The sequence below is a fragment of the Cydia strobilella genome, chromosome 17, assembly GCF_947568885.1.
Source record: "Cydia strobilella chromosome 17, ilCydStro3.1, whole genome shotgun sequence".
NCBI classification, from domain to species: domain Eukaryota; kingdom Metazoa; phylum Arthropoda; class Insecta; order Lepidoptera; family Tortricidae; genus Cydia; species Cydia strobilella.
In genome coordinates this window covers 5,139,610-5,158,829 of record NC_086057.1, presented here as the reverse complement: position 1 = coordinate 5,158,829, position 19,220 = coordinate 5,139,610, and positions in this window count along the sequence as shown.

The following is a 19,220-nucleotide window of genomic DNA, read 5'->3' as shown; positions in this document are numbered from 1 at the left end:
TTTATTACATTACATTACATTACAAATACAAATTAAGCATATAAATTAAACTATGGTAGGCAACAGGCTTTACATTGTATGTGTTTACCTAATGGCTTTTTATTTATTTAAAATTTAATTTAGTTACTCTACCAAAATTTTATTTAGAGCAAATGTCTTAAAATTAGGTTTTAGTTTTCTTCTTAGTAGGTGCCTTACTTAACTTAGTAAAATTGCAAAAAGCCTTATAGGCCAAGCAATAAGAAGGTATAGAGGGAAATGCTAGGAACACAATTTTGGACTCCGTAAATTTGTTTGGACTAGTTAGGAGGTAAACATATCAAAAGTCCCCGGTCGTAGCCCTGGTGCCGCGCGGGAGAGAGGGGTTTGAAGGTTCCATTTTTCGGTTTTTTTGATTATATCTCGGAAAGTATGCGTCTGAGCGACATGGCCACTTATATGAAAAGAAAAGTGATTTGATTTGTTACAAGTTTTATTAAGTCAAGTTTTTTGATACCTTGTATAGTTTTTGAGATATTCGCTCGTGAAGGTTTATTTGGGGCTCTCAATTTTATTTGGATATCTGCATCATTGAAGCTACTAGTACAAATCAGGAGTGCCAAATTCATTTATGGTATCACATTGACACCATTCCGAAGTAAAAACATATAAACTTTAAACAAATAACTTTTTTTTAACTTGTCCTCTTCACGCTTAAACCGCTGAACCGATTTAGTTGAAATTTAGTATAGAGATGTTTTTTAAGTCCCGAGACAGGACATAAGATAGTTTTTATCTCAAAAATCATAATTTGAAGGTGTAAAATTTGGTGTGAGGGGAATTCCGCTTCTTCGCAGAAGTTGAATTTCTGAGGTTAATACTGGTTAAATTTAGGTTTGAAGTCATGTTTGGTATCATTTTCAACTAAATCAAATATGAAGAACATCCCAAATATTATTTAAATCGGTTCAGTGGTTATGGATTTCCCATACAAACTTCCACCCCACTTTTCACACCCTCAAAAGATGATTTTAGTTATAAAAACTATCCTATGTACTGTCCCGGGACTCGAACCATCTCTATACCAAATTTCAACGAAATCGGTTCAGCAGTTTAAGCGTGAAGAGGAGTTAAAAAAATATATATTTTATTTTATTTTTACTTAGGAATGGTTTCAATGTTAATGCCATAAATGAATTCAGCAACCCCAATTTATACGGAAACGATACCAAACCTGGCCTAGCAGCTTCACTGATGTAGCTAATCAAGATAAAAATGAGAGCCCTAAATAAACCTTCAAGAGCGGATATTTCAAAAACTATACAAGATATCGAAAAACCTGACTTAATAAAACTTGTAACAAATTAAATCACTTTTCATTTTGTATAAGTGGCCATGTCGCTCATTCGCATAGTTTTCGAGATATAATCGAAAAACCGAAAAACGGAACCTTCAAACCCCCCTCTCCCCGCCAGCAGTGCCAGCACCATGGTTACGGCCGGGCCGGGGACTTTTGATATGTTCACCCCCTAACTAGTCCAAACAAAGCTACGAAGTCAAAAATTGTGTTCCAAGCATTTCCCTCTAACTTTTTTTGGGCATTCATTTCCTGGCCTATTAGCAAAAACAATCAAAATTTAGCATAAACATTAGATAGGTCTTGTACCTATTTGTTGCCTGAGATATTTCTGGGTCTCTATTGTTTCCCGTATAGTTTTAAGTCATAATGTATTGTTTGTCCACATTTTCGTTAGTCATAATTTGGTTTTTCTCAGAAACGCGTAACTTTTCAGGATTGCCATAAAACAAACCTAACCTAACCTATCCTATCTATAGGATTACCTGAAGAAAATCCTGATAAGTTAACGGTTTCAGAATTATGACTAATGATTATTATTATGACATTATGACTTTCAATAATTATGTCAAACAAAGGGACCCCGATATTTCTAGTTGTAATAAATATGCATATATTAAGAATAAGACTTAAAAAAATTATCACTTTTCCGTAAGTTATCTCCAGGGCTGTTATATGTAGGTATTGTGCTTTCTCTGAACATTTCTATTCGTCTAGAATTACAAAAAGCACACTATTCACTAGCTGCTGTACAGTACACAGCTGACAACTTCTGTTGTAACCTCTCAAACGCTGTTTAGCCAGACTGGCAACTTCGGAGCAATTCCCGTAAGTACGTTGCTATTTTATTCCAAATCCGAGTTGCCTCACTTTAATCGACAGTCGTAAAAAGTTTGTACGCTATTACCCGAAGTATAAGTGATACTGTTGAATTTGCAAAGGATTCCTCTTTCAAGCTGTTTAGTCTACAGAATCGCCAGAACTTGAATTTATCTAGTCAAAAAACAAGAAGATTTTATTTATTTTAAGCGATTTTGTAATTAGTAAAATCTCATGCCAATGAGGTTAATTTATTGTGACGTAGCAGACTACGTTTTTCATCTTACGGCTTGGAGGATATAACCAAACGTAGTAGCCATTAACAGGCGTTCCCCTCACTCGGGGGCAAATTTTGTTTAACCCTCGTGCTTTGAAACCCTCGCAACGCTCAAATGTCCAATTTTCGAACCACTCGCTGGGCCGTGGTTCAATTTTGAAATCTTTCGCTTGCTCGACTATCGATATTAGCACGAGCACGAGCGGTTATACAACAACTTTGAACCCTTGTAAAACAAATTAAATAACTATTGCTGCTCGTACACGACACATCATCGTCATTTGAAACTAGGCTTTAATGACTTTTTTTATTAAACACTATGCCTCAGCATCAGCAATGACTAAACGTACCTAGGTAATGTAATAAAGCTATACCCGAATAAATTTATACTTACCTACACAGTCTAACACTGAAATGAAATGAAAATTATGGGGTAACGTAAAATAAAAAGCTATTGACACCTATTGACCAAGCACAAGTTGTACAGTTGTGTCTGTTCAATAGCATTTTATTTTGCGAATAGAAGTAATAAGTAAGTTAAATACAATAAAAAAAATACTTAAGAATCCTGGAAACTGTTTCCTCTCTTAAAGAATATCGTAAAATAAAACATCGGCTGGTGAAGAAACCCAACACGTTTGCAATAAAATTCTTGTTAATTGAAACCAGAGTTGTTTAACAAAAAACCTATAAAAGTGTAGGGCAATTAGTCACGATCCGGAGCTTCTCCAGCTAATAAAATAGGAAAAATGCTCACTTTTGCAGTTTTTCTACTTATAAAACAGACACCGCTTTTAGTAAGATAACGGACCCGGGGGTATGTCCTTAAACTACGTCCAAAAGAGAGGTATGGGCACTGTGAATGACCTTTCGCTTTGTGTGGTAGGGCACAGGACAGCGGATGTCATTCCAGATCTAGAGCAGAGCCCAACTGGGGAAGTACCTCCACCTTACAGAAAACCGCAGCCCAATAACACTAGACCCTACTCATAGTGTTGTGTTCCTGCCGGTGAGTAAGGTTGCCAGAGCTCAACGAGGGAGAGGAGTGTTAGGGTCGGCAACGCGCATGTAACTCCTTTGGAGTTGCAGGCGTACATAGGCTACGGAGACTGCTTAACATCAGGCGGGCCGTATGCTTGTTTGCCATCGACGTAGTATAAAAAAAACTAGCCGAATAATACAGACAAACGAATCTCAATCAATAAATCGAATCTTATCCGGCCTCGTACTATTTTTTAAAATTTCCGACTGGATTCCAAAAACGGGCTAAGGCCAAGTTTCCTCTTTGAAAGTTCAGATGACGACTCGACGTAGGCAAATCTCTGATGGCGAACGTACCATAGTAGCCAATATTGTTGTGCTTGTAGCGTATTGGTGCTGCTGCCGCTGCCTCCGGGGGATAACCGAGAAGCGTCTCGTTAGAATGTGGTCAAAAACACAATGTTAGCAATTAGGTACGTCAGAATCAAATGACGGTATGTATTAAAGGATTATTTAGGCAGAAAACATTTCGAAGCAGTTTAAAGAGTAAGCCCATCGTAACAAGGTGTATTGTGGAATATTATGAATATGAAACCAAACTGAGTGCTCCGGAAAACTGTGTAATAGTCAAAAACACCTGACGCGCAGTACCTGAATTGCTGACCTCCATTAAAATTGTAAAACCCTGAATCCGCGCAGCTTAATTTCTTTGCACGTTCGGGTCTCGGAGAGTCGTTTCTGCAAAGTAATTGCTTATGAGTGGAAGAGGATAAACGAAACGAGTTCTACTCCGGCGGGCCTCGTAAAATGGACTCAGGGGCTTGCATTTAATTAATACGACTAGTTGAGTACGTGAGAGCACATAGCCTGAAATGGAACCATTCCGTTTGACCGCAACTCTCACTCTTCCCGCCGAAAAACTCAAGCGCCCAAATTCGCGTCAGCGTTTCCGTGCCCGGTTGATGGAATTGCACTTGAATTTGCTACCTCGTTTATTACTTAGAAACTTTTTAATCTTCCTTTTTGAAGCACTTACCGAACTTGTGTTTTATTAACGGTTCGTTTAGCTGCATCGAGCTTTTAGAAGCAGACGATACTCACTAAAGTATGCGCTGTAATTAGCCTAAGAGAATTACTCGGGGCGGAATAGTGGAGGAAAAAGTTGGTGGTCTTTAATTTAAGATAGACAAAGGGATGCCTGGAAAATAAAGGAGAGAAATGCTTTTAAGTACTACTACTAATCACAAAGTAATAAACTTAAATATTTATATTACTCCTTATGAATAAAATCAGGCGTTACTTTGCTAAAATCCATAATAATGAATACCTACCAAAAATATTACTGCTAATCCGCGAAAAGATAACGTGCTAGTCATACTTGCGTATTTTTTTGCATGCAATTAATGTTCCCACAAAAATAAATACGCAAATAAATATAACAAACCACCACCAGAAAAACAATACTCTACACAAATGTTGCGCCTCTCTACGAGGCATCCTCAGGAGATGTTGTTGACGGTCTGGCATCAACTTGCACAGAAGGGGATCGGTCAAGGTATAAATATGATCGACCATTCTAGACATTCCATTGCCGGGCGGATATATAAATGATAAACAATTTATGGCATGGAATCTAATTATGAAATTTGTGGTACGAGTGAGTCAAATAATATCCTGCGGTAGATGCTCGTTAGCTCCCATAAATTCAAGTTTCCATTTGAATATTTTAGGGTTGATTTTTCAATCCCGAGATAATGTTACCGATCATTGATTTTAGCTGTGTCCTTGTTATACACATGCGATGTTATATGTCTTGCCAGCTAAAGTAAAAAATAAGAAACACGCGTGCAATAAAATAGAGAGGGAGACCGAAGCAACGTAAAGCAAAACAAAAAAAAAAGCAGAACTTGTCTTATGTATTTTTCTTACAACGACTAATAATAGCAAATGAAGGTAAGCACATATGATGCCAGCACTACACTTCGCTGTATTTGGCAAATATTCGTGTTGCATCCCTTTTGTGACCTCATGACACGCTTATGTTACGGCTTTGTCACGACTCGCAAAATGTATCTTGCTATCGCTTATTAAATTAGAGTGCGCGAGATGCAATCCGAGTCAAAGTAATATAAAATTAATAGGCTAAATACGATATGCACAGTAACATAGCACGTCTGCTTTTAATAACCTGCAAGGGGGATTTCCTTTTGTATTGGAGAAGTGTTCTAAACCGTAGAAAACATAAAGAATCGCCCAAATACTCCCCAAAATGAAATTTGACGTTATAACGACGACGATTCTGTCGCCAAAATAGTGTTTAGTTTATAAGTTTATGGAATTTATATGTAAGGTATATGTAATATGTATTGTTGCCTGAATTAAAATTTAAAATAAAATAAATATTACTCATGAAATAAAACTATGAAAACGGATTATATCTCGTACATACATTGAATTTATAATACATCCCATGGCTTTTCTCTACCACCAGCTTGGGATCCTGTAGTCCATCTGATAAAGGAACAAGCGAGACATAGGTAGACTGTAAGACCTTTGTTGGATAATGTTGGACATTCTAAGTATAATATCAAATAATATGTTTTGAAAAGATGTCCCGCCGAGTTTCTCGCCGGTCCCATATTGGGATACCCTCCTACAATTTAGGAGAGAATTAAATCTTCTCGGGTCAGAGGTGTAGGGCTAGAGCCGGTGTAGCTTTATTGGGTATATCTTTACTTGAAAATAGTTGTATTGTATAACTAGCCTTATGAAGCGATTTTGCATGACAACCAGCCTTAAAGTTTATGGTTTATTATGGTTCATTATTTTTGTATGTGTTGTGGTTGTGAAGAGACCTTTCATACTCGCGGCGCATAGCATTATGGTCGCTACTATAGGTTTATTCAGAAAAATAATGAGTTTCAAAACTTACAGTTTTAAATAGGTTTAAGTAAAGTCAAGGTCAGCTGTTCACACGTCTTAAAATAAAACACAATACATATTTTTAGAGCACTGCAGTCAGAGTCTGATCCACAATTGTTATTAAATCGCTTCTCCGTAAAGAACACACGTTACTTGAATATAACTGTATTCAATAAGGCGGGTACTTGTCTGATTTCAATACTGTTCAAAATTCTCGATATGATTAGATTCACTCGTGGCGCACGTATTGTGGACTACAAAGAGATAGCTAGAGGGGTGTTCGGGATTTCAGGTCATTTACGTTTGAATATAATATTGAACTAATTTTACGGGTTGATTAGGTATTTTTCACGTATTTTTAGTCACTCACGACATGTTTCGGAGAGTCTCGGCCGCCATTTTATTTATAATGTTGTAGCTTTAATAATAATATATTCTGTTAAAATAAGAGCCGTAACATTTCGATATTTCACTAAGATTCCCGCGTTACAGTCTGAGCCATTGTACTGCTTCTCTTGGAATGCTTATTTCTTGAAATAAATATATTTTTGAATTTGAATTTGAATTTTCCAGCATTAACAGTGCTTGCCTGAAAAAACGTTGATTGTAAAAATATGTGAGTTTAACCGTAAAATTAGTTTAATGTTCAAAAAAGTTCGCAAAGTACCGAGGTCTCGGCCCACAATATCACTTTGTGGCATTTGGTGTCGAGACACTGGGGCCGTGGGGTCCAAGCGCAAAAGTTATTTTTAAAGAACTTAGCAAAAAGCTCGTCGACGCAACCGGTGACCAGACAGCTGGCAGCTTTCTCTCGCAGCGCATAAGTATTGCCATCCAGCGAGGGAATGCTGCCAGTATCTTTGGCACAATGCCGCGGGGGCCTTATTTAGATGTTTTTTAATTAAGAGTAGTTTTGTTTTTTAATTTTTATTATTTATAAGTTGTTATTCTTTGTTTAATGTTAGTTATGACACACGATAGTTTAAAATCCTTGCCCTGGGCGCTGAATGCCTTGGTCTCTTTTTCTTTCGTATTTTTTATGACATCTATTTCAGTTTACACAGCTTTAATTCGATTAAATAATATAATTATGTCTTAAATAAATTAAGGGCGTTGGTGAAACAAATGTTTACAACTTTGATAAAAACCAAAAAGCCTACGTTGAAGTCGGGAAACTTAAACCAGAGACTGCCTGGGGGGCTAGCCAACATAACAATCGTTGACAACATGATGATGACAAAATAAAACGAAACGCTATTGTCTCTCTTCTCTATCACTCTTCCATATTAGCGCGATAGAGACGCATAGCGTTTCGTTTCGTTTCTCTGCGAACGATTGTCATCTTAGCTAGGCCCACTGGATACTTCAATTACAGGCACAGGACACATTTTTTGGCTTTTTTGCGTATGCGAATGATCCGTTCGGAAACTGATATTGAGACCAAATGACATAGTATCATTCATCTGTGTCGTGTTTGCTTAAAATACAGTCTTACTTCTCAGGCGTGTCTCGTTCAGTGCCAATAAACAGCAGGAACAAACACGTCTTCGAGTTCGATTAACGGTGCATGTGCCAATACGGCTAAGACGTTGCCATCGCAGCAGAAAAAAGTAGAAACGACACTCCAATTCCGAACCAACGTAATACTTTCTTCTCTTAAGCAGCACAAAACCCTTTACAGGGCATCTGTCTCCTCCCAAAACTCGTATTTCATGATAGTTGAGTATTATATCAAACCTTCTGTTGAGGTAATAAAGTTCTATTTAAGTTGTGATGTGCGTGTCGATGTGAGCATGCGGAAGTTTTGAGACAACGTGTGGGATGTTAGTGACTGTTAGTGACTAGTATAGTATTAATTCCTTATGGTGAATTTCTCGTGCAGTGTACCAAATATAGTTTAGTAGTGGTATTGTCATTTCAACATCATTAGCCGAATTATTCTGGTGTTGTAACGCTTTTAATACTAGTCACAACCATTTTTATTCAAGATGAAAAAAAGTCAAGTAGTTCTTACTCTGACTAGCCACGTCACAAAATCTATAGATACAATTGAAATACAATCCCAATTTTCTTTGTAAAAGTAATCAAAAATTAAATTATCAGTTATATTTAAAATCAAAATTGCATTTAAGGCTTACGAGGAATTTGCAATACAAATGCATGGACATCTGAAATTATTGTATTGCGATAACTTGTGATTCTCCTCAACTCTTTGTCATTTCATTCCTTTTTTATGTAATTTCACCGAATCTTTACCTCTTAAATCTCATAATTTAGACAAATATTTATGGGTACATATTTTGGTCTAACCTTTAATTGAAGAGTTCTCAATATAACTCCTAATCTCCATTATCAGTCTTGCTTGATAGTATCGTAGCATTGCATTGTGCATTGTCCATTACGGAAGAAAAGAATTATGCTAAATAAATCTCAGCTAAATCGGAAATCGGAAAGTGGGTCAAATTTAACATGTTTTTATTGTTATTAACATAAAAACAACAAGCAAAGAAGCTGCAACTAGCAGCTTTAAAGGAGTGTACAATAACTACTCTAATGATACAGCTTATACATTATTATAGAGTTATATTTCTAATACCAATCAGTAACACGTGAGGCGTTTCATTCAGCACGTTAGTTTAAAGCAAACATACAACTCTAAGCCCCACAAATGAGTGAAACGGAACGGCACGCTAAGACTTCCCTAAGTCCAATCCATCATTATGATTCCGTTCCACGGAACAACCGCTCCACCTGTGCCCGTAGAAATAACCACGTAAACCTGACAAATAGCAGCACATTCATATCGGCACCGAGTGTAAAGCTGGCTGGAAAAAATGCGTGGAAAAACTTACTAGATCGCCGAGATCTCTCGGGTTTTTGGGACTTTTGACGTAATCATGGGGAATTTTTTTTGTGCTGGCCGCGGAATTTTCTTATATGGGAATGTAATGTACGGTAAAATCACATAGGTGGGTGAAATTGTGTATAATAATAAGATTATTTACATCGGCTGCGTAAAGGCAGTACATCGAAATTAAAATATGTTAATACCACTTTACGCAGGTACTTACTAAACTTATGAAGGTACAGGACCGATGTCTGGATAGAGCGATAACAATATACTTATGTAGTTGTGAAGGTAAAGTATTGTTCAAAACTAAATATTCCTAGGTTCATTGAAACACTAAAGTGTAACATTGAACGGGTATGTAATGTTTATGTCATTAATGATGTAATATTCAATTCATTAGGCATATACCTAATTGCGTTTAATTATGGATTAATTATAATCCTGTTCAGTGAAACCAATTATGTTAGGTTTGATATTATTACAATTGAAATCACAGTATCGAATTGCTATTTAATCGTGTTTAAATTAACAATTTCGCTGAAACCAATCTACTTGTATAGATGTATAAGGAGGGCTCAGAGTTCTTTGCATGTTATTAATGACGGTTATAACATAACGGCTTATCACTTTAAGTACGGTCGTGAAGCACTAGCTATGGCTTTGGATTCCTATTGCTTGCCGAAAGCATGCGATGCGATATCTCTGAAAAATGGAATTCTATGAGCTCTGAAAAAACTAATTTACCTTTATTAAATAATGTATGGGTGACATTTTTTTAACAACGAACAGCTATTAATAAAAAAATGTAGTATGCTTCTTTGCCACCTACATGGTATTAAAAAAAACGGGAAAAAATAAATATTGAATTTTTTATCATGTCTACAATTAAATATCCTTCAAATTCGCGAACACACCTTCGCGAATCGAAAATATAAAAAAAAATTGTACATAAGGTTCGAGGCGGGGTTCGAACATTTCAAACTCGCCACCTTCGGTTTGAAGGGTGCACTTATTACCGAAAGGCTCCCAATGCATTAGTTTACAATATTAGATTACAGGAGAGTTTTGAATGATTCACGGTTAGTTTCACTAGACTTATATTGACCGGGATATAGACCGTGATTACCTTTTGTATTATTTGTGAGCTCCCGATATTTCGACGCAGTTACATGCATCATGTTCACGGGTGACTGAAGATAGCGGGTGGGTGTCAAAGTTGTGTAGACAGAGCTCTGTCTACCCTCATTCTTGCGCGTCGGCTGCGTTCACTTTCAACGTTACCAACGGTCGCATTCACACTTGTTGGTCCGGTCGCGTTCACACTCGTTGGTCTGTCCAAACACACTACACTCACGGTGTCACTACGCGTGTTTGATTCGGATATCACTGCGTCGAAATATCGGGAGCTCACAAATAATACAAAAGGTAATCACGGTCTATATCCCGGTCAATATAAGTCTAGATTACAGGAGATTTTAAAAGCCAACGTACAATCTCAAGTTATTTGTTTGTAGGCTTGATTTCGCGCTGTTTTTTTAATTGTATAAAAGCATGATAGCCAATACTTGGGTCTTATCTAAATTAATTGACGCTGAAATGTATATGCAGCTAAATTGTGATTGTACACCGTACTCCTATTAAATGGCGCTGTTTCATATTTTAGATGCTCGAAAAATAGTAAGCCTCATTATAGTGATGATATTACCTATTTCGTTTTTTGTTTTGGCTAATTCACTTAAAGCTCACTTATTGAAAACTATGCCGCAAAAAGGTTTACCGCAAAACATGATCATGAGTGAGTAAAAAGTCGTTACAACGTATATTGTAACCATTATTTACATTGTAAATCTGTTTTAAAAATTTTGTTTCTTTGTGGTGCAATAAAGAATATTTATTATTATTATTCTCTTTATTTATTATTTTTCTTACGTTAGGTTTTTTATAATATGCATATAAAAGTAAAATATAAAAACACTTACAAAACAATACAAAATATATATAAACAAATTATAAAAAACCTAACCTAGGGTGCCGCCAGCAGCGGGGCAGGGCCCAAGCTGCCGGTGGTCAGGGCCGCAGAGAGAGGAACCGGCGGACTATCCGCGCCGTGTCCAAGATCACCGCCTTCTGCATCTGACCCTTGATCCAACCACCTAGCGAGAGTCTCTCAAGGTGTTGGTCGAGACTCTTCGCTATGAGACCGTTCGCTGAAATGACTATCGGGACAATGATCGTCGAATCAACATCCCACATGGCGGTTATCTCGTGAGCCAAGTCTAGGTACTTACTGGACTTGTCCTTCTCGGCTTTCACGAGATTCTCATCATGGGGGATGGTGATGTCGACGAGCACGGCCCGGCGCTGCGATCGATCTATTATCACAATGTCAGGCTTATTGGCTACAATAGTCCTGTCAGTGATAATAGATCGATCCCAATAGAGCGTGGCACGACCATTCTCGAGAACTGGCACAGGTAAATACTTGTAGTACGGTACTTCGCAGTCCACAAGGCCGTATAGAAGAGCAAGCTGCTGGTGAATAATCCTGGCTACGAGATTATGTCTGTGCAAGTACTCGCCGTTAGCAAGATGAGAACAACCGGAAATGATATGCCTGAGTGACTCTCCGGGACGGCGGCATGCCCGACAAATGTCGACCGTACCGTCCTTCAGGATATATTTCCGATAGTTGTTCTTTATTTATTATTATCTTGTTTTTCGTATTTTCTCGGCTTTCACCGGAATACTGCTATGCACGGGCCTAGGCCAAGTGCATCTCAGGTAAGTGTAAATATGTATTATCTCCTTAATTTACGGTACATCAGGATGAGCGGTTCCTGTCCGTCGTGTGAGTCTCCGAGTTTGCGGTAAGTGGTTCAGTAGTTGACGCTATGGAAAAGTTTAAGGTTGCATGGGTAGCTGATAGTGAGGTTGGTCTGGTTGAAGCAGCAAGAGTTTCTTGGTCAGTTTGTAAGAATTTTCTTACAATGCGGCATGTATTGAGGATAACGGCCTTCTGAAGGAGATGGAATGTTTTGGGCGGTAATTTTAAGGTCCTTAGAGATTGATGTAGCTGTTTAGGTATTACACCTGTAGTGGATAAAACAATCGGTACTATTGTCACTTTCTGCAGATGCCATATCCGGATTATTTCATCTTTCAGTTCAATGTATTTGCTAAGTTTTTCGGCTATGGTACTTTGTAAGTTATGTGTATTAGGAACGGCTATATCTATGAGGTATCCAGTTTTGCAAGTTTTGTCTATTAGTGTGATGTCAGGTCTGTTATGATGGGTAGTTCGGTCAGTAAGGATGGTTCGGTCATAATACAGTTTGGCTGTTGAGTTGTCTAATACACTTTCAGGTTTATATTTGTAATATGGCTCTATTTCAGTAATGAAATGTTGTTGATAGGCAAGTCTTTGGTGGATAATATTTGCAACTTGGTCATGTCTATGTTTGTAGTCGGTCTGGGCTATTGTTTTACATGCACTTGTTATATGTTGTATGGTTTCCGGGCAGCTATTGCATTTTCTACATCTGTCGTTGTTTAGAGTTTTTGTTATGTGTCGTTGGTAGTTTCTTGTCTCTATTACCTGGTCTTGTATCGCCATCATGAAGCCTTCAGTCTCCGGGAACAGCTCGCCACGACTCAGCCACGCGTTCGACGCCTCCTTGTCGACATTAGGTTGGCATAAGTCTTGATGATGTCTGCCGTGGAGAGACTTTCTAGCCCATTCGGCGTGTTTAGTTTTGTCGTCTGTCAGGTGTTCATTTCTTTGTGTAATTGTATCTTGTAGATTAAGCGGTGTCAGTTTACGGTCATTGTGTGTTGTTGCTTTGTGTAGTGTAGAAGATTCTGATTTGTTGAAGAAATACTGTCTTAGAGCTGTGATTTGTCTGTTATGTAGGTTTGTTATGTCAGTGATGCCTCTTCCTCCTTCTTTTCTTGGTAGTGTCAGTCTCTGTATACATGATCTAGGGTGATGTTTACGGAATTTGGTCATCGTCGTATTAATTGTGCGTTGCAGTGCTTTGAGGTCGGATTTGGTCCAGTTTATTACACCGAAAGAGTATGTGAGAACGGGTATGGCAAATGTATTTATGGCTTTTACAGTATTACGGGAATAAAGTTGTGATTTGAGAATTGCGTTTAACCTGTGCCGGAACTGTTGTATTAGTTTTTGTTTTGTCTCTTTGTATTGTATTTGGCGTAATTGGTTGTATCCTAAATATTTGTAAGTCTCTTGTTCGTCAAGTGGTTCAATCAACTCTCCTGATCCTAGTGTGTAATTGTGTTGGTATATTTGTCCATCTTTAACGGAGTTGATTTTGCATTTGTCTATTCCGAATTCCATTCTAATGTCATTACTAAATCTTTCTGTCATGTCAGTCAGTTGATAAAGGTCAGTCTCATTGTCAGCATACAGTTTGATGTCGTCCATGTAAAGTAAATGGTTAATGTTCTCAGTTTGTCTATCAATGTCTGTGTAATGTAAGTGGTATCCTGCTGTTGTTGAATTTAAGGTTTTGGAGAGTGGGTTCAAAGCTAAACAAAACCAAAGAGGGCTGAGGGAATCACCCTGGAATATACCTCTTTGTATTTTAATTGGTTCAGTTTCTATTACAGTGGCAGGAGTAGTGAGTTTTAGGCGGGTGGTCCAGGTGTTCATAACAGTTTTTAAGAGAGTGATTATTTTTGGATGTATTTTATATATCTCTAGGACTTGTACCAGCCACGAGTGGGGAACGGAATCGTATGCTTTTTTGTAATCGATATACATGGAGTACAAATCAGTTTTGGTTTTACTAGCATGTCTCATGATTATAGTATCTATGGTCAGTTGTTCCTTGCAACCCTGACTGAACTTACGGCATCCCTTCTGTTGTTCGGCCAGGATGTTATTGTCGTCAACGTGTTTATATATTAAATCAGAGATGCAGGCTGTTAAGATCTTATAGAAGGTTTGCAAACATGTAATGGGTCTGTATTTAGATGGGTTGGTAAGGTCGTCATGGTCTTTCGGTATCATGAACGTAGTTCCTGAAGTCAGGTAGGCTGATATTGTACTAGGGTCATCAATAAACTTATTTAGATAGTTGTGTAGGTAGGGGTGGATAATCGTAAATTTTTTGTACCAGTAGCTATGAATGTGATCTGATCCAGGTGCTTTCCAATTATGTAAGTTATTCAGTACTTTTTTAAACGTATCAATCGGAACATATTCAAACGTCATTTCTGCTGTAGTTGTATTCCTAATAGTTTCAGTCTTAATCCACTCGGCTTCTATGTTGTGATAAACTGGTTTCTCCCAAATTCCTGACCAAAAGTTCCGTAAGTCGTTTGGGTCTGGTAAGTCACGTACTGTATTAGTGTTACCATTTTCTGTTGCGTTTGTAGTTGCTTGTCTAACATGTCTATAAAACTGCTTTTCATTATTATTAAATTGGTTATTTTGCTGTTTTCTAAGTGTACAAACTTTATATCTATGTAAACGTCCTGATATGAGTGCCAGTTTTTGTTTTAGTGTGTCTAGTGTGTGTGTAAGCTGTGTGTTTGGTTCTTCGTGGACAGAATGAATTTTGTATTGCTCTATTATGTCACTTACTTTTTTTTCTAGGTTCCTACTTCTAGCCCCGTTACTGAAGTGCGTTATTCTACCTATTTTAGCTCGTATGTCTTCTAGTTGCCTCTCTAATCGTCTTTGCCATTGTGGTCTTTTGTCTTGATTTACAGAGCGAGATCGAGAGTTTTCTGTGGATTCAAGTGATATTTTTGCCCCATTTAGTTTGGCAGCAGTCCATGCTGCACAGTATATTGCTGTCTGAAGGGTGTTAAAGTCTGATTCTGAGTTAATGTATTGTGGTAGAATTACGTTGTTAATATAATGAACTACATTAGCTAGTTTTTTGGATGTTTTTTGTTTTGGAATGTACGTTCTAGCTGTTGGGTCGGTATTTATAAAGCAATGGAATGTCTGTCTAAATGTTTCTTCTATCAAAGAATTCCTTTCAGGCGAGTGATTGTTAGGAGGAGAATCTTCAGCTATATTTAGATCTATATTTTGTAAAAACTGGGTTTCATGACTGGTTTGGTGGTTAATATTGGTTGGTTCATCGTCGTTTACTTGATCAGTGGAATTATGAGTATTGAGAGACAGTTCATCAGCTACTTGTTGCTTTAGTTCAGTCAGTCTGGTATCACTAATATATTTGCCATTTAATATCACTCTCCGCTGGTCGGATATTCGTTGTTCGCTTAAATGTGCAAGAGCAGGGAACCTGTCTATAAAAGCCTCATATAGAGGTTTTCGGTATGAAGTTCTGTTAGTTTCAAGTTCAGTTATTCTATAATAAGAAAGCATAATAGCTTCGTTCTGTTCATTGGTCCATCTCAATCGTGTTTGTGATTGTGTATTACGTGCCTCTTGAGTTTTAGACGCGGCGGGTGTGTTGGTACTGGGTATGCTATTTTGTAGATTGGTCAACTCGAGTTTTACTTCGTCATATATCTGGTTTAAGGTTTCTTGTGGTAACAACTTATTTCGGATAATTGCTCTTCTTTGATCACCTACTCTTTGGCGACTAACTGGCATATTTGGGAATTTTTCTAAAAATTTTAAGTGAAGTGGTTCCAGGTAGGTTTTGGTGTCAGTATCCAGTGCGGTAAGATAAAGGTAAGTACGCATTATGAACTCATTCATTTCTCTCGTCCATCGTTTGCGCATTTTGGAAGCTACCGAGGTGGGTACAAGCTCAATGTCGGGCATGACATCTTGTACAACACCATCGTGCGTGCTAATGCTAACAGAAGATAAAGTATTTGTTTTCTTTGTCATGTACGAAGGTCGAGTTGATGGTATTGATGAAAACAGAGATTTATCGTCCTCTGAATAATTAGTCGCAGCGTCTTCTCCGATCCGTGGCCGGAGGTTGTATTTACCACGACTTGCGGCTGTAGTAGATTCTTCGATGAAAGCCCGCCTGCTCAGCTCCGCATCGCCGCTGGTTCGCATGCTGTGGCACCCAGCAACGGCTCCAGGTGCACCCCGACGATCGCCCTCGGGAAGCGGCCCGTCTGCGGCTGTAACAGATTGTTCGATGGGAGCCCGCCTGCTCAGCTCCGCATCGCCGTTGGATCGCATGCTGTGGCACCCAGCAACGGCTCCAGGTGCGCCCCGACGATCGCCCTCGGGAAGCGGCCCGCGTGCGGCTGTAACAGATTGTTCGATGGGAGCCCGCCTGCTCAACTCCGCATCGCCGTTGGATCGCATGCTGTGGCATCCAGCAACGGCTCCAGATGCGCCCCGACGATTGCCCTCGGGTAGCGGTCCCGGACGTAAAATTCTTGATCGTAACTGCATCTTTAATCTAGAGAAGGAAGAAAACAGAAGAAAAGGAAGGAAGAAGAAGAAAGGATAGGATAGTTGGAATCTTAGTTTGGGAAGGGTAAGCCTAGTTGATATTGGCACATAAATTTGTATCTCCCTATAATTGGGGTGTGGTCTAGGTGTTTTAACCTCGCGTCTATAGTATCACCAACCCGTAAGCCCGCCCACCACGACAAGGTGATCCCTTTGGGGGGTTATTATTATTATTATTTGTATCTCCTTGGATATCACGGGCCTATAAATCCCGGTCTTTTGATAGGCTTGCGTGGGGATATAGATCCAACACGTAGAGGCCCCTTGGAGAGCTTTAATGTCATGTAGAACGCCTGCTGGAACCCGTTCACAGGCGCAACAATAGACACCCATGAACCGGTCGCAGCAGGCATTGGGACTATTGCAGAAAAAGTGAACAGTATACCGGTCTATGGATTGAAGTTTGGGTGGGCAATGAGACTGGGCTATTGTAAAGAACTCCGGACACCTGCCATAACAATGTTAATACACGTTATCGCGGCAGGTGGTGACTTGCCGCTGACTAGATGGGCCCCTGAAACTGCCGTCGTGAAGACGACCAGGAGCAACACCGGTGTGAGCGGCTCAGGGGTGTCGAGAGGTGTGCGCCGCTTTCTACCCAGTGACTGTTAACAGCCACTGTGCCAACTCGCGTCTTATGCATCTTTCACTTCCACCCCTGGAGCATATAGCTCTTACGACTCCCCTCTGGACGGCCAATGAAGGCAAGCCAGAGCTGAGAGTCCTGCGGGTCCCCTTGGGGTCCACTCCGACCGACGAAGACACGCCGGAGACGGAGACCCTGACCGACTCTCTGGAGCACTCGGGTCCGTGGGGTCGTCACTCCCCAACAGCTCGCCACAAGCTGCCCTGCGGGCTTATTATTATTATTATTGTTTTTTATTATTATTATTATTGTTTTTTTAAGTGGATTATCCAAAACGGATAACGAAATACTACATAACAAAATAATTATACCTAAATACGATTACACTTAAGCCTTGCATTTAAATTCCTTTTTAGGGTTCCGTACCCAAAGAGTAAAAACGAGACCCTATTACTAAGACTCCGCTGTCCGTCTGTCCGTCCGTCTGTCTGTCTGTCACCAGGCTGTATCTCATGAACCGTGATAGCTAGACAGTTGAAATTTTCACAGATGATGTATTTCTGTTGCCGCTATAACAACAAATACTAAAAACAGAATAATATAAATATTTAAATGGGGCTCCCATACAACAAACGTGATTTTTTTGCTGTTTTTTTCCGTAATGGTACGGAACCCTTCGTGCGCGAGTCCGACTCGCACTTGGCCGGTTTTTTTACTATCTCGGTTTACACGACATGCACTGCACGCTATGATAGTGAGCTGCGATTATAATGCCTCGGGTAACATATCAATATTAAAGAGTGAATCAACTTTTATTTTAAAACACTGATTTCTTGTTTTAGACTCCCTAGCAAAGAAAAATCGATTTTTCAGTAACCATGTTAATTTTTTACTTGTTTGTTTACACGGACATTATTAAAGTATTTAATTAACACATTGAAATTTACAACTTGATCAGATAAAAGTTACATTTTGTACGGTAACGAAGCAGAAAAAAATGGTGTCCCTGATTTTTGTATGGTAGAAAACTTTTTTCTAAAAGTTGATTCACCCTAAATCAAAATATTTAGATCAGTACGGTTACGGTTACACTCACTATTATTTGTAGTCCTATAGTCCTATATTAGTAGACTGGCCCGCGTCCCCCGCCCCCGCCCCATCTGCGCGCGCGCAACGAGCGACGAGGCGGGCGGCGCGGGCAGTGCTCGACGTACAACCGCCGCGGACACTCGTGCCTGAGGAAGGATTCCCAAAGAATCCGAAACATGTTGCCAAAAGCGACTAAAAATAATAGTGAGTGAAACCGTACTGATCTAAATATTTTGAAATATGTCTCACGATGGTTTAAGTTCGATCACCCTAAATCAAGTTGAAATCCATAAGTTTGAAGTCAGTATTATAGAGCTCGGCAAGGGACTGGAATAAAAGTTCTGGAAAGCCCAAGACTGATGGTCCAAACTATTGGGTCTAACCGCCTAACCCCGTAACTTTGTAGGGATATGAACATTTGTTTAGCCTAATAAATGGTGATTCAAAAATGTTCAACTATCCTGATACCCAATATCTATACTAATAGACATTATCTTAAATTTTTAATTTATAATTATAGCCTTTTGTTCTGAACATGTTTGTTGTTTTTATATGATAGTAATGTAAATTGGCTTTGAATTTTTTATGAAATCTCTTAGTTCAGTGTGCCAGTCGGTAAAGACCTCCTCCAATTCCTTCCCGTATTCCCTCTCTCTTGCCACCCTTGTCTAGAGTGGTCCCATAGTAGGTATTATTTCATCTTCCCATCGTGTTATTTGAGGGCCTTGCGATCTTGACCCATCTGTAGGACATGAGAATGAGAATAGACATTATACAATACAATTGAATATTATGTCTTATGCCTCATGTCACTCCTAAGTCACGGAGACTATTTTAATAACGACTTTAAATATTATTATTATTTACTAAACGGGATTTAATCAAGTAGGTATAATTCAATTTTTAAAATTTACCTCCGACGTTTCGAGGACGTCT